The sequence below is a fragment of the Pristiophorus japonicus genome, chromosome 13 (assembly GCF_044704955.1).
Source record: "Pristiophorus japonicus isolate sPriJap1 chromosome 13, sPriJap1.hap1, whole genome shotgun sequence".
NCBI classification, from domain to species: Eukaryota; Metazoa; Chordata; class Chondrichthyes; family Pristiophoridae; genus Pristiophorus; species Pristiophorus japonicus.
The window spans coordinates 178,436,724-178,452,248 of NC_091989.1; positions in this window are offsets into that span (position 1 = coordinate 178,436,724).

Sequence of the window (15,525 nt, forward strand, 5' to 3'; positions counted from 1 at the left end):
TCCAATTCTCTTTTGAAGTTTATTCTTGGATCTGCTTCCACCGCCCTTTCATCCATCACCCCTGTGCTCTGTGATCTACATTGGCTCCCAGTTAAACAAGGCCTCGATTTCAAAATTCTTATCCTTGTTTTCAAATCCCTCCATGGCCTCACCCCTCCCTATCTCTGTGATCGCCTCCAGCACCACAACCGCTCCCCCCCCCCCCCGAGATGTCTGCGCTTCTCCAATTCTGCCCTCTTGAGCATCCCTGATTATAATCCCTCAACCATTGGTGGCCGTGCTTTTTGTTGCCTAGGCCCCAAGCTCTGGAACTCCCTGCCTAAACCTCTCTGCCTCTCTACCTCTCTGTTCTCCTTCAAGATACTCCTTAAAACCTACCTCCTTGACTCACCTGCCCTAATTTCTCCTTATGTGCTCGGTGTCAATTTTTTAAAATGTCATAATACTGCTGAGAAGCACCTTGGGATGTTTTTCAATGTTAAATGTGCTATATAAATACAAGTTGTGGTTTTCTCAGGCGGTGCATTCCAGATCACAACAACTGGCTGTGTAAAAAATAAAGTCCTCATGTCGCCTCTGCTGGTTCTTTTGTCAATTACCTTAATTCTGTATCCTCTGGTTAACGTCCCTCCTGCCCCTCAAAACAGTTTCTCTTTATTTACTCTTTCAAAACATAGAAACATAGAAAATAAGTGCAGGAGTAGGCCATTCGGCCCTTCAAGCCTGCACCGCCATTCAATATGATCATGGCTGATCATGCAACTTCCGCACCCCACTCCTGCCTTCTTTCCATACCCCCTGATCCCTTTAGCCGTGAGGGCCACATCTAACTCCCTCTTGAATATATCCAACGAACTGGACTCAACAACTTTATGTGGCAGAGAATTCCACAGGTTCACCACTCTCTGGGTGAAAAAGTTTCTCCTCATCTCGGTCATATATGGCTTATCCTTAGACTGTGACCCCTAGTTCTGGACTTCCCCAACATCGGGAACATTCTTCCTACATCTAACCTGTCCAGTCCCGTCATGATTTTGCACATCTCTATCAAATCTCCTCTTAAACTTCTCTGTTCTGAGGGGAACAATCCCAGCTTCTCTAGTCTCTGCACATAACCGAAGTCCCTCATCCCTGCAGCCATTCTAGTAAAACTCTTCTGCGCCCTCGACAAGTTGTTGCATTTTGCTCAACAAATTAGAATTATTGAGAAATTTAAATAAAACCACACTGGAGGCCATTTTGCACGATTTCAATTCAAATGAGTAGATAGTGCGAAATGAGCAACATTGAATTAAAATAAATATTTTGCATTTCTCTTTATAAGTTAGCTCTTAATTTATCATTTATATGCTCAAAATGATGAGGGGATTTGATAAGAGTACAGAATAAGAGACCGTTTCCACTGACAGGAGGGTCGGTAATCAGATGACACAGATTTAAGATAATTGGCAAATATGCCAGGAGGGAGATGAGAATTTATTTTTAACCCAGTGAGTTGTTATGATCTGAAATGCACTGCTTGAAAGGACGGTGGAAGCAGATTCAATAATGAACCGAAAATTGCGGCCGCTGCTGATGTGCATGTTGTGCACATGCCTGAAGAGGCCTGGCAAATGCCGGTTCTCAGTGACCGATGTGCAAGCGCCGAGAACCGGCTTTTGCGATGTCATTTTGACAGATCGCATGCAATCCCGGAAGAAGGACATCCACGGGGCAGAGATTTGACTATCTGCCCAACTCCTGCCCCAGGAATGTCCTTCGAACTCTTATGCCTGGTAAAAGCAGCGCATAGCCTACTTTTACCAGCGTAAGAATTTTAAAACATAGAAAAATTAAATTTAATCACTAATTTTTATAATAAAAACCCTGTTCATTAAGGTAAGTGTATTTTTAACCCTATTAAAACACATTAAAAATAATATCAAAAAAATAATTTTTTTCTAAAACATTTAATTACATTCAATTTCAATAAATTTTAAAAATGTAAGGTGTTTTTTTTATTAATTGTGTTGCGTTTCTTGTTGTTGGGGGGTATTCTCATTGATAGTAATGGGTGCCTGTACAAACAGAGTTCTCATTTTTATCGATGAGAATACGAGATGTTCATTGGTGGTCCAGGTGCACGTGATCCCAGGATACCAATACGTGCCTGGAAGACATGTTCCCGTGCGCTGAACTGCGAAACTAGGCCTCCGACCGCAATCCAACGTTCCTCCGGGACCACCGGGTATTTCTTCCAGTTGGAGGCCGAAGGAAGCCTCCGACCACAATTTCCCACCCCTCGTGAATATCTTTTAAATGGAGATTGGATATATACTTGAAAAGGAAAAAAATGAGGGCTGTGGGGAAAGAGCAGGTGTGTGGGACTTATTGGATTGCTATTTCAAAGAGCCGGCACAGGCACGATGGGCCGAATGGCCTCCTTCAGTGCTGTATGATTCGATGATTCAATGAACTCCCTCACATTGCTGTGCTCTGTTAAAGCTACATTTGTATTCGAGGAGTGTAGACATTGCAGTTCTCCCACTGCTCACTGCATTCCTAAGTATAAATGACTCGACCTGCAGAGAACTGACACCATCATAGACCCAAGAAATTATGGATTTACGGATCTACTGCAGGGGCAAGTGCCTCTCATTGCGTAAACTAAATGCAGAGAGTCAGTCTTGTGGATTTGAAGTATTGCACAGCAGAGCCGATAGACTCAATAACTGGGGACAAATTAAAACAGAGGAGATGTGAGGCACCAGGTCACTCTTGCAGACTGGAAAAAAGAAAGACTTGCATTTATATAGCGCCTTTCATGACCATCGGAAGCCCCAAATTGCTTTTCAGCCAATGAAGTGCTTTTTGAAGTATAGTTGCTGTTGTAATGTACGAAACGCGGAAGCTAATTTGCACACAGCAAGCTCCCATAAACAGCAATGTGATAATGATAAGATAATCTGGTTTTTTTTCAGTGATATTGATTGAGGGATAAATATTGGCCCCAGGACACCGGGGATAACTCCCCTGCTCTTCTTTGAATTAGAGCCACGGGATCTTTTACGTCCACCTGAGAGAGCAGACAGGGCCTCGGTTTAACGTCTCATCCGAAAGACGGCACCTCTGACAGTGCAGCACTCACTCAGCACTGCACTGGAGCGTCAGCCTAGAATTTTGTGTTCAAGGCTCTGGAACAAATAAAAAAAGAGGTAAATACTTTGGGGGAGAAAGTTGGGTTGTTTGCGCCTCCCGTTAGCATCCCCGTTTTGGGGGTTAAGTTTCAGCCCAATGGGGGAGGAAATAACCTGAAATGGGAAGAAGTGAGTCGGAAGCAGTTATTTTTGCAAAGCTTTAAGAGGCCATTGCTATCGTTGTGAAGATTTAAAAGGGCACCACTGTCATTGTGAAGATTTTAAAGGGCAATTGCTATCATTGTGAAGATTTTAAAGTGCATCATTATCATTGTGAAGATTTTAAATGGCAATTGTTATCATTGTGAAGGTTTAAAATGACAATTGCTGTCATTGTGAAGATTTAAACGGGCACAGCTGTCATTGTGAAGATTTAAACGGGCACCACTACCATTATGTCTTTTGTATTGAGGCGATGTAAGTGATACCATCCATGACACAGTGTTTTAATTCACATCACAGAAGGTGACAAGAGACAAGGAGATGTGGAGAGAGCAGTCCAGTGGGATTATTTTTGATTATTTTAGCAAAGATCCAGCACAGTTACAATGACCACCTTCTAGCTGTAAACTTCTATGGTTCTATGGACAACAAACTGTTTAGTAAAAAAAAACCTGGCCCACAAAAATCCCATTTGCAATGCTTCTCATTGCTCAAGGTATCAGTCTTAAATGACCCTGTACTGCGTTAACATGAACACTCAACACGTTTGTATGAAATACCTCTGTCTACTATTTTAATGGAAGCACTAGCCCATTTAAGATAAACTGGTTAACGTGGCTTTTAAAATAATGGACAAAGTAATTTAAAATAATTTACACGTTATAGAATCATAGAAAAATTACGACACAGAAGGAGGCCATTTAGCCCATCGTGTCTGAGCCGGTGTTATCATCAAGAGTATAGGTTCCTTTACATTCCACACTTCTCTTCTGGTCTACTTGTACTCTAACCTAGATAGCATCCAGAAGTAGATAGTCAGCTTTATGAGGACTGCCTCTCAAGCACTGAGTGATCTAGTGAACTCTGCAATGACTTATGTCCCAACCCTTTGTATTATAAAAAATCTACATTCCTGCTTCTCGTACATTATATCATTTTCTGGAGAAAATGCTCCAGGTCGATGATTCCAGTGGATTCCGCATTCAGGGCATGGGACAGGAGACTACAGTTATGGAGAAAGAAACAAGTTTAAAGAACCATTGGAGGCACAGCATTGGTGAAGAAAATAAATCAGCTCAAGAGAAGGCCCTGTGCTGGAAATGCTGGACCCTCCCTAATACTCCCCAGAGCAAAGAAAGAGAGAAAAAAAAGAAAGACTTGCATTTATATAGCGCCTTTCATGACCTCAGGATCTCCCAAAGCACTTTACAGTCAATGGACTACCTTTGAAGTGTCATCACTTTGTAATGTAGGGAAACACAGCAGACAAGTTGCGCACAGCAAGCTCCCACAAATAATGTGACAATGACCAGATAATCTGTTTTAGTGAAACTGGAGTGCGATATCTGACTACCAGACATGTTGCAAAACAAGACTTAGTTCTCTGTTCTGGAACACAGTCTTGTAAGTCTGTGAATTTTCAGTGGATTTGATGCATCTAATAATTTAAGCCTTGTTGTAGATGAATAGGCATGTACATCGTCCTGTAAACTGGAGTGTCTCTGGGATAAAGTAGCTATAAATCATACAGCCAATACATTTTTTCTCCAGAACTAAGGACTGTAAAGGCCTAACTGGAAGGAGATTTGAAGAAGGATCTATTTCTGAATGGTTAACCCACCTTTCCTCTTTCGAGATTCTGAAGGAACATCTGTACAGTTGCAGGTTTTTTTCTCTGTGTATTTATTGTCAACAAAAACAACTTGCACTTATATAGCACCTTTAACATAGCAAAACTTCCCAAGGCATTCACAGGGGCATAATCAGACATAAATTGAGGGCAAGCCAAAGGAGGTATTAGCACAGGTGACAATGACATAATCTTAAGGTGGGCTCACTGTCCTTGTAAGATATCAGGTCCAAAAATGCGGTCGGAGGCTTCCCGAGGTCGACCAACATTGTTTTACTAAAGTACCTGGTGGTCCCGGAGGAACGAACACTCGCGCTCCAAGGCCTAGATGCGCAGCCCAGCGCAGAGGCCCATGTATTCCGGGAGCATAAGCTGGACCACCAATCACAATGTTGTATTCTCATTCATAATAATGGGAGCTCCGAACTCAATGAAAATACCCCGAAAAACAAAAAAAAACGCAGTCATAAATAAAAAGAACACTTCACTTTTTAAAAAGTAATAAAAATTAAATTAAATTCAATGTTTTATGGAAATAATTATTCTTTTGAAATTTTGAAATAAATGTTTTAATAGTGTTAACCATCAACTTAGCTTCATGGGCAGGGTTTTTAATATAAAAATAAGTAATAACATTTATTTTTTCTATCTTTTAAAACTCTTATGTTGGTAAAAGTTTGAGAGTTTGAGTAAGAGTGTAAGAGTTTGAAGGACATTTGCTGGGCAAGAGTTGGACAAATAGCCCAATCTCTGCCCTGCAAAGGCTTTTCTCCCGGGGAAATTTCGACAGATCGCAAGTGCCGGACTTTGGCGCATGCGCTTCACGCGCCTATACCCGGAACTTGCGGGGCCTCTTCGGGCAGATGCGCACATCGTACGTACCCAGAGAGGCCGCAATTTACAACCATCATCAGCGTCCAAATTATTTGCATGCCCCAGTCAATTGATGGGATGACAATGAGCACTTGGAGGAGGATGGTTCTATGGCGTCCAGTGTAAAGAGGGAGTGTTATTCAGACTGTCTCAGACTTGACAGACTTCGATTCTTCCTCAGGCTCAATTTTTCAGTTCCTTCGCGGTTTACCATGACGGGGCAGTGGGGCGCCAAGTCGACAATTTTTATCGTAAGGCCCAAGGCATCCTTAAGGGTATTCTCGGACACTGCTTGTCTTTGAACAGTGCCTGTGAAATCTTCATTAATGCTCTTTGAAATGTATTACATTTTTGCATTGAACTAGAAGCATTGAAGTAAAGAATGAATATTGGATTTGGATTTGTTTATATTTGAATGATTAAAAAAAAATCATGCCTTCTGGCAGGGTTCCCACTGCCCCATGTTGGAGCAATATTAGACTTAGTGAAACTAGTGATTGAGGGCAGGACACTGGACTCATTTAAGAGCCTGTGGGGTGCCGTCATGGAAAGCATTGGCATTGAGGAAGATGAGATCAAATGGACTGAAGGGCCTTCTTCATCCAAAACCCATCTTGTGATCTTGTAAATTTAACCAGTTAACAATGGAGTGCACTTGTGTTTATGTAATATAGCCATCAGTATGTCTTGGCACACTGCATCATGATGACTATGCAGTACCACATTCAGACTGTAACTAATAATGCCTCTGATTCTAAAGTCTTGTTAAGGTTTCACAAGCACAGCACATGTTGTTCCTTCCACCATAAGTTTGTTGCCAAAAATACCACAAGTCTGTTGGCTTTAGGAAGGTCGCAGTGAAGCAGGATAAGTCAAAACCCTGCCGAGAAATTCATGACTTCAGTTACATATAAACAACACAAATGAAAAAGAAAGACTTGCATTTCTATAACTTCATGACTTCAGGACGTCCCAACATGTTTTGCAGCCAATGAAGTACTTTAAAAGTATAGTCACTGTTGTATTGTAGGAAACCTGGCAGCCAATATGCGCACAGCAAGCTCCCACAAACAGCAATGCGATAATGAGCAGATAATCTGTTTCAGTGACGTTGGTTGAGGGGTAAATATTGTCCAGGACACAGGGGAGAACTCCCTACGCTTCTTCGAAATAATGTCCTGGGAACTTTTACATCCACCTGAGGGGGCAATCGTCTCATCCGAAAGACGGCACCTCCGACAGTGCAGCGCTCCCTCAGTACTGTACTGGGAGTGTCAGCCTAGATTAATTGCTCAAGTCCTTGGAGTGGGATTATGAACCCACAACCTTCTGACTCAGAGGCAAGGGCACTATCGACTGAGCCACGGATAGTGCAGCCGCCATCTTGTACACTGGTTGTGCACAGCGCAGGTAACCCCAATGGATCCACCTGGCAAACTTTACCTCGCATTTGTTTAACGCTGTTTAAAAATAAAGCGAAAAGCCCACTAGGCTCAATCTCACCCATTCTGCAATGTAACCTTCACGTTCTAACACTGTGACTATTAGCAGAAAGTTACATCAGAATGCGATTGGTGCCAGCTTTTATTTTAAATCAATTCCTAGAATGTTGCTGTTACTAAACATGTTCTTGGCGTGTGGGACTCCAGCTGGAATTAACGCCTGCTGGCTATCCAGTCAGAATGCCCAGGATTCCTATCAACTGTGTATTAATACTGTATTAGTTATTATTAGCGATGTATAATTGTGCCGATGGCATATAAATAGGCTCTTAGCTTGTTGCATGTGTCAGATTAAGTTGTTCATCTTCAAGGAGTAAACCATGTTTAGTGAGCTACCTAATGGCTCAGTGGCCCCCATCCCCTACCCCCTTGTTCTTGATTTCCCCCACGAGAGGGAGTAGATTCCCTGTATCTACTCTATTAAAGACTTCAATTTGATCACCATTCAACCTTTTAAACTCAAGAGAATACAAGCCAAATGTAATAATAAGCACGCAAGGTCTGGGAAACAAAGTTTGCATTTTACTGGGATTTAAAAAAAATGTATTCATGGAATGTGGACATCGTTGGCAAGGCTAGCAATTATTGCCCATCTCTAATTGCCCTTGAGAAGGTGGTGGTGAGCCGCCTTCTTGAACCGCTGCAGTCCGTGTGGTGAAGGTGCTCCCACAGTGCTGTTAAGGAAGAAGTTCCAGGATTTTGATCCAGCGACGATGGAAGAACGGTGATATATTTCCAAGTCAGGATGGTGTGTGACTTGGGGGGGAACTTGGAGTTGATGGTGTTCTCATGCACCTGCTGCCCTTGTCCTTCTAGGTGGTAGAGGTCACGGGTTTGGGAGGTGCTGCCGAAGAAGCTTTGGGTCACTTGGAGCCTGTCCTAAATAAAGATTAAAGCGACTGATATACATATTGTGTATGCGTATCTGATTCAAGAGTTCCTGAACCCAAGTTATATTTAAAGACAAGACATGGCTAACATATTGGCTAACACACCCACTCACCAGTATTTTCTGCCTGGCTGTTTTTCCAGAGAACCACTACCTGTGGAGGCTTCGCTTCAGAAGGTGGGACTGAGTTGCTTCTTCCGCAACTCAGCATATCACCTGCAACCAAACAAGCCAAGTGAGGTAGAACGAGAAATTGGCACTGGAGATAGTGGATCAATAATGGGATGTTTTCCAAAAGAGATTGCAAAGTTGCTGAATAAATATATGCCGCCAAAAATAGTAGACTACTTCAAGTTTCAGAATGTTGCGGCTAAATAAAGAAGTTAGAGGCTAACTAAGATTAAAGAAGAGGGCAAATGACCAGATAGTCTGTTTTAGTGATGTTGGCTGAAGGATATTAGCTATGACACTGGGGAGAACTCCCCTGCTCCTGTTCGAAATAGTGCCATCGAATCTTTTACATCCACCTGAGAGAGCTGACAGGGCCTCATTTTAACGTCGCATCCGAAAGACAGTGCAGCGCTCCCGCAGTACTTCACTGAAGTGTCAGCCTAGATTTTGTGCTCAAGTCTCTGGAGTGTGGGAGTAAAATGTTGAACAAATATATCAGTAAGTAAAGCATTGTGAGGTGAAACTCCTGAGAGGAGAGGATGAGTTAATAGAGGATAAACAAACATTCCTGGGGATACTTTGATTGTATTTATGAAAGGGAAGGATATTTGGAAGGTGGTAAATCTGGAATTGGTTAAACGGCAGATGAGAGATATAATAAAACTCAGGAAAGTAGGAGTAATTTGTTAAGTTAAAGGAGGACAAACTGCCAAGACTTGATAAAATACATCCAAAAATTCAGAGGGAAAGGGGGCAAAAAATAGCAGAGACCCAATAAATTATATTTCAGGGTTCTAGTGCGAGTGGATTCATGCCAAAGATCTGGAGTGGCCAATGCAAGACCAATTATCGAAGAGAGAGACAGTGTTAACTTGGGAAATGACAGGTCAATACATTTAAGATCTGTGGAAGAGAAAATTTTGGAATCAAATGAAAGATGAAATGATGAAATATCTAGATGAAGAGAAAATAATTGGAAGCAGCCAATGCAGAATTGAACAAGGAAGCTAATGCTCAACAAATCTGAGAGAAGTCTTTGAGGAGGTGACAGATATCGTGAATAGGGAAATGCAGTAAATGTGGTGTACATGGATTTTCTAAAAGCCTTTGACAAGATCCCAAACAGAAGACTACTGGCGAAGAGTAAGCGATATGGATTTAGACGGTGAGTAACAAATTGCAGGACTTCCTCAGGGCAGTGTCCTAGGCCCAACCATCTTCAGCTCCTTCATCAATGACCTTCCCTCCATCATAAGGTCAGAAATGGGGATGTTCGCTGACATTTGCACAGTGTTCAGTTCCATTGCTATTCCTCAGATAATGAAGCAGTTCGTGCTCGCATGCAGCAAGAGCTGGACTACATTCAGGCGTGGGCTGATAAGTGCAAGTAACATTCATGTCAAAATAAAAAAGGGAAGGTGGCTCAACCGTGGCTATCAAGGGAAATCAGGGATAGCATTAAAGCCAAGGAAGTGGCATACAAATTGGCCAGAAATAGCAGAGAACCCGGGGACTGGGAGAAATTTAGAACTCAGCAGAGGAGGACAAAGGGTTTGATTAGGGCAGGGAAAATGGAGTACGAGAAGAAGCTTGCAGGGAACATTAAGACGGATTGCAAAAGTTTCTATAGATATGTAAAGAGAAAAAGGTTAGTAAAGACAAACGTAGGTCCCCTGCAGTCAGAATCAGGGGAAGTCATAACGGGGAACAAAGAAATGGCGGACCAATTGAACAAGTACTTTGGTTCGGTATTCACTGAGGAGGACACAAACAACCTTCCGGATATAAAAGGGGTCGGAGGGTCTAGTAAGGAGGAGGAACTGAGGGAAATCCTTATTAGTCGGGAAATTGTGTTGGGGAAATTGATGGGATTGAAGGCCGATAAATCCCCAGGGCCTGATGAACTGCATCCCAGAGTACTTAAGGAGGTGGCCTTGGAAATAGTGGATGCATTGACAGTCATTTTCCAACATTCCATTGACTCTGGATCAGTTCCTATGGAGTGGAGGGTAGCCAATGTAACCCCACTTTTTAAAAAAGGAGGGAGAGAGAAAACAGGGAATTACAGACCGGTCAGCCTGACATCGGTAGTGGGTAAAATGATGGAATCAATTATTAAGGATGTCATAGCAGTGCATTTGGAAAGAGGTAATATGATAGGTCCAAGTCAGCATGGATTTGTGAAAGGGAAATCATGCTTGACAAATCTTCTGGAATTTTTTCAGGATGTTTCCAGTAGAGTGGACAAGGGAGAACCAGTTGATGTGGTATATTTGGACTTTCAGAAGGCTTTCGACAAGGTCCCACACAAGAGATTAATGTGCAAAGTTAAAACACATGGGATTGGGGGTAGTGTGCTGACATGGATTGAGAACTGGTTGTCAGACAGGAAGCAAAGAGTGGGAGTAAATGGGGACTTTTCAGAATGGCAGGCAGTGACTAGTGGGGTAACGCAAGGTTCTGTGCTGGGGCCCCAGCTGTTTACACTGTACATTAATGATTTAGACGAGGGGATTAAATGTAGTATCTCCAAATTTGCGGATGACACTAAGTTGGGTGGCAGTGTGAGCTGCAAAGAGGATTCTATGAGGTTGCAGAGCGACTTGGATAGGTTAGGTGAGTGGGCAAATGCATGGCAGATGAAGTATAATGTGGATAAATGTGAGGTTATCCACTTTGGTGGTAAAAACAGAGAGACAGGCTATTATCTGAATGGTGACAGATTAGGAAAAGGGCAGGTGCAAAGAGACCTGGGTGTCATGGTACATCAGTCATTGAAGGTTGGCATGCAGGTACAGCAGGCGGTTAAGAAAGCAAATGGCATGTTGGCCTTCATAGCGAGGGGATTTGAGTACAAGGGCAGGGAGGTGTTGCTACAATTGTACAGGGCCTTGGTGAGGCCACACCTGGAGTATTGTGTACAGTTTTGGTCTCCTAACCTGAGGAAGGACATTCTTGCTATTGAGGGAGTGCAGCGAAGATTCACCAGACTGATTCCCGGGATGGCGGGACTGACCTATCAAGAAAGACTGGATCAACTGGGCTTGTATTCACTGGAGTTCAGAAGAATGAGAGGGGACCTCATCGAAACGTTTAAAATTCTGATGGGGTTAGACAGGTTAGATGCAGGAAGAATGTTCCCAATGTTGGGGAAGTCCAGAACCAGGGGACACAGTCTAAGGATAAGGGGGAAGCCATTTAGGACCGAGATGAGGAGGAATTTCTTCACCCAGAGAGTGGTGAACCTGTGGAATTCTCTACCACAGAAAGTTGTTGAGGCCAATTCACTAAATATATTCAAAAAGGAGTTAGATGAAGTCCTTACTACTAGGGGAATCAAGGGGTATGGTGAGAAAGCAGGAATTGGGTGCTGAAGTTGCATGTTCAGCCATGAACTCATTGAATGGTGGTGCAGGCTAGAAGGGCCGAATGGCCTACTCCTGCACCTATTTTCTATGTTTCTATGTTTCTATACAAATGCCAGGCAATGACCATCTCGAAAGAGAGAGAATCTAACCACCTCCCCTTGATATTCAAGGGCATTACCATTGTCGAATACCACACCATCAACATTGACAAGAAACTTAACTGAATCAGCCACATAAATAGTGTGGCTTCAAGAGCAGGTCAGAGGCTGGGTATTCTGCAATGAGTGACTCACCCCTGACTCCCCAAAGTCTTTCCACCATCTATAAGGCACATGTCAGGTGTGTGATGGAATACTCTCCACATGCCTGGATGAGTGCAGCTCCAACAATACTCAATAAACTCAACACCATCAAGGCAAAGTAACCTGCTTGATTGGCAGCCCATCCACCATCTTAAACACTCACTCCCTCCACCACCGGCGCACCGTGACTGCAGTGTGTACCATCTACAAGATGCACTGCAGCAACTCGCCAAGGCTTCTTCGGCAGCACCTCCCAAATCCACTTTGTTCAAGCTTTTGGTCATCTGTCCTAATATCACATGGCTTGGTGTCAAATTTTGTTTGCTAATGCTCCTGTGAAGAACCTTGGGACGTTTTACTATGTTAAAGGCACTATATATTAGTTCAACTTGTTGTCAGAGAAAAAAAAATCAGAGGGTTACACATTGTGCTTATAGCATCAAAAATGTGAGGAGACATCTCTTCACTCAGAGAGTTGTTAATCTTTGGAATTCTCTACCCCAGAGATAGAGAATGCAACAGATAAGGCACATGAGATTAGCTTTATCGAGAGGATAAACACCAAAACAAACAATCCCTGTGTTGTAAATTTTATGCCAGTCTTCCACAGGCATGACCCAGCTGGTTGCTGCCAATATTATAACCACATTGTGCTTTGTGATCATTCCAGGCTGCCGCTGGGAATATCATCAACATAAGCCAATCAGCTGCCCATCGACGGGAAAGCAAGCCATCATCGACTTGCTTTTGCTCAAACGTATGAATTCATCTAATTCCAATGGATAGCAGGCATCAGTACGAGAGCACCATGGCATTTTATAGAGTGGGAGGACTCTCGCAGATCCAGGGAGTGATATATTCCACCTTGATAAAATGCAACATTCCCACCGACAACTGGGAGCCCCTGGCCAGAGACCGCCCTAAGTGGAGGAAGAGCATCCGGGAGGGCGCTGAGCACCTCGAGTCTCATCGCGGAGAGCAAGCAGAAAAGAAGCGCAGGCAGCGGAAGGAGCGTGCAGCAAACTAGGCTCCCCACCCACCCTTTCCTTCAATAACTGTCTGTTCCACTTGTGACAGAGACTGTAATGCCCGTATTGGACTGTTGAGTCACCTGAGAACTCACTTTTAGAGTGGAAGCAAGTCTTCCTCGATTTCAAGGGACTGCCTATTATGATGATGATTCCACCTGTGTTTGTGCCCTTCACTTCCCTCACACAATAATAACATCTAACTGAATGGAAAGGGTTCCACTCAATGAATCTTCTGCTTGTTTGTGACCATCAGCGCCTGATATGCAATTGAATTCTCGCTTCCCAGTCAGCAGTCACAATGATTTAATTTGAAGTCCACCCACCTTGCCACCAAGATTTGATCTGCAATGGAAAGTGACAGGACGGCTCCTGGTAACTCAAAGCTTTACTCCAGAGCCCTGTCTCATAATACCGTATTCAATAGTAACTATCACAAGAGAATTAGATAAATACCTGAAGGGAAAGCAAATTATAGGGCTATGAGAAAAGAGCAGGGGAGTTGGATTAATTGAATAGCTCTGCCATAGAGCCACCACAGGAATGATGGGCTAAATGTTTTCCTTGATGTCAGCCTTGGCTCAGTGGGTAGCACTCTCGCCTTTGAGTCAGAAAATTGTGGGTTCAAGTCCTACTCCAGGGTCTTGAGTGCAAAAATCTAGGCTGACATTCCAGTGCAGTACTGAGGAAGTGCTGCACTGTTGGAGGTGCTGTCTTTCGGATAAGACGTTAAACCGAGGCCCCGTCTGCTCTCTCAGGTGGACGTAAAAGATCCCATGACACTATTTTGAAGAAGAGCAGGGGAGTTATCCCCGGTGTCCTGGCCAATATTTATCCCTCAAACAAAATCACTAAAACAGATTATCTGGTCATTATCATATTGTTGTGTGTGGGAGCTTGCTGTGCGCAAATTGGCTGCTGCATTTTCCACATTACAACAGCGACTACACTTTAAAAAGTATTTCATTGTCTTTGGGAGGTCCTGATGTTGTAAACAGTGCTTTATAAATGCAAGTCTTTCTTTCTCTCTTTCTTTCTATCTTCCTTTCTCTCGTTCTCTCTTTCTTTCTTTCTCTCTTCCTTTCTCTCTTTCTTTCTCTCTCACTTTTTCTCTCTCTTTTTTCTTTCTTTCTTTCTTTCCTGTATCATACTATGATTCTATTCTATATTTCTGCAACGGTAAGGACACCAGCTAAAAACATGAGTAATTAAGTGTCCACTTCCACCACTGTAACCATAGAGAGAACCACTGGCTTGTTGAAGCAGTACATCAAGTATCTTGGACAGGTCACAATACAAGCCAGCTGAAGTATCAAGGATCACGACAAGTCTGCAAATAGGCATCAAAGAGGCTGCCGCAAAGAAGGCCACCCAAGGGGACCACTAGGAAGAGCAGGAGGAGCCCAAAGAGGCTGTAGAAGGGAATCCTTTGCCGATCACAAGATCTTTTCAAGCAGACTCTCATAAAGGAGAGCTTCTCCTAACTTGGAAATGTTTCCCAAAACAAATTACTGCAGATGCTGGAAATCTGAAATAAAAACCGAAAATGCTGGAAACATTCAGCAGGTCAGACAGCATCTGTGGAGAGAGAAACAGAGTTAACGTTTCAGGCCAGTGACCTTTCATCACAATGTTTCCACTCCGTTATCTGTCCCACCTGCATCTCCTCATGCCCTCTATTAACAAGCGGTGACTTACAGTGCCTTATCTTTCCCAGTCAACTCCCAGATCTCCCATTCCCAGCAACTTCTTGAACATGATGCAAAAGCTTAGGAAGAACACTTTCTGCATGCAGTGCAACCAGCGTTTCAATAACCTGACAGATGAGGTGTGTGAGCGCCTATTGCTTGCTTTCATGGTGCTTCCTTGTGGCGACTGTGTGTGGCAGATGTCCTGTTAAACCTGTTCTCAAGGTTTGTTGATGTGCTATCTTAATGGCAAGGGTACGTAGGGCAGCTAGTTGCTATGTGTCTATAAGAATCTCCTGGGATTGAGGTGGTCCTTGCCCCCTCGCCCCAGACTGCTAGGTCCAGAGTTGGATCAACTGTGGGCTCTGCCACTTACATAGAATAATGTTGAATTTACAGCACAGAAACAGGCCATTCAGCTATTGTTCATGCTACACATGAGCCTCATCCCACTCTACTTCTTCGAACTCTAACTTTGTCTACAACTTTTCGGGCTTTCTGGCCCCCAATTGCTTTGTGGCATGCGTGCAGGCTTTGGAGGGACTGGTAGTTGGATTCGGATGTTCTGCTGTCCTGACAGACAGCACCTATGATCTGTGTCCATTCAAATCTTCCCCCCCCCCTCCCCCCGCACTGACCCTCACACATACCCGCAGGTTGACATGATAGCAAACCTGATGGCACCAATGAGATCAGTGAAGCCACCTGAAAACCTCTGGCCGGTCCCAACGCCTAC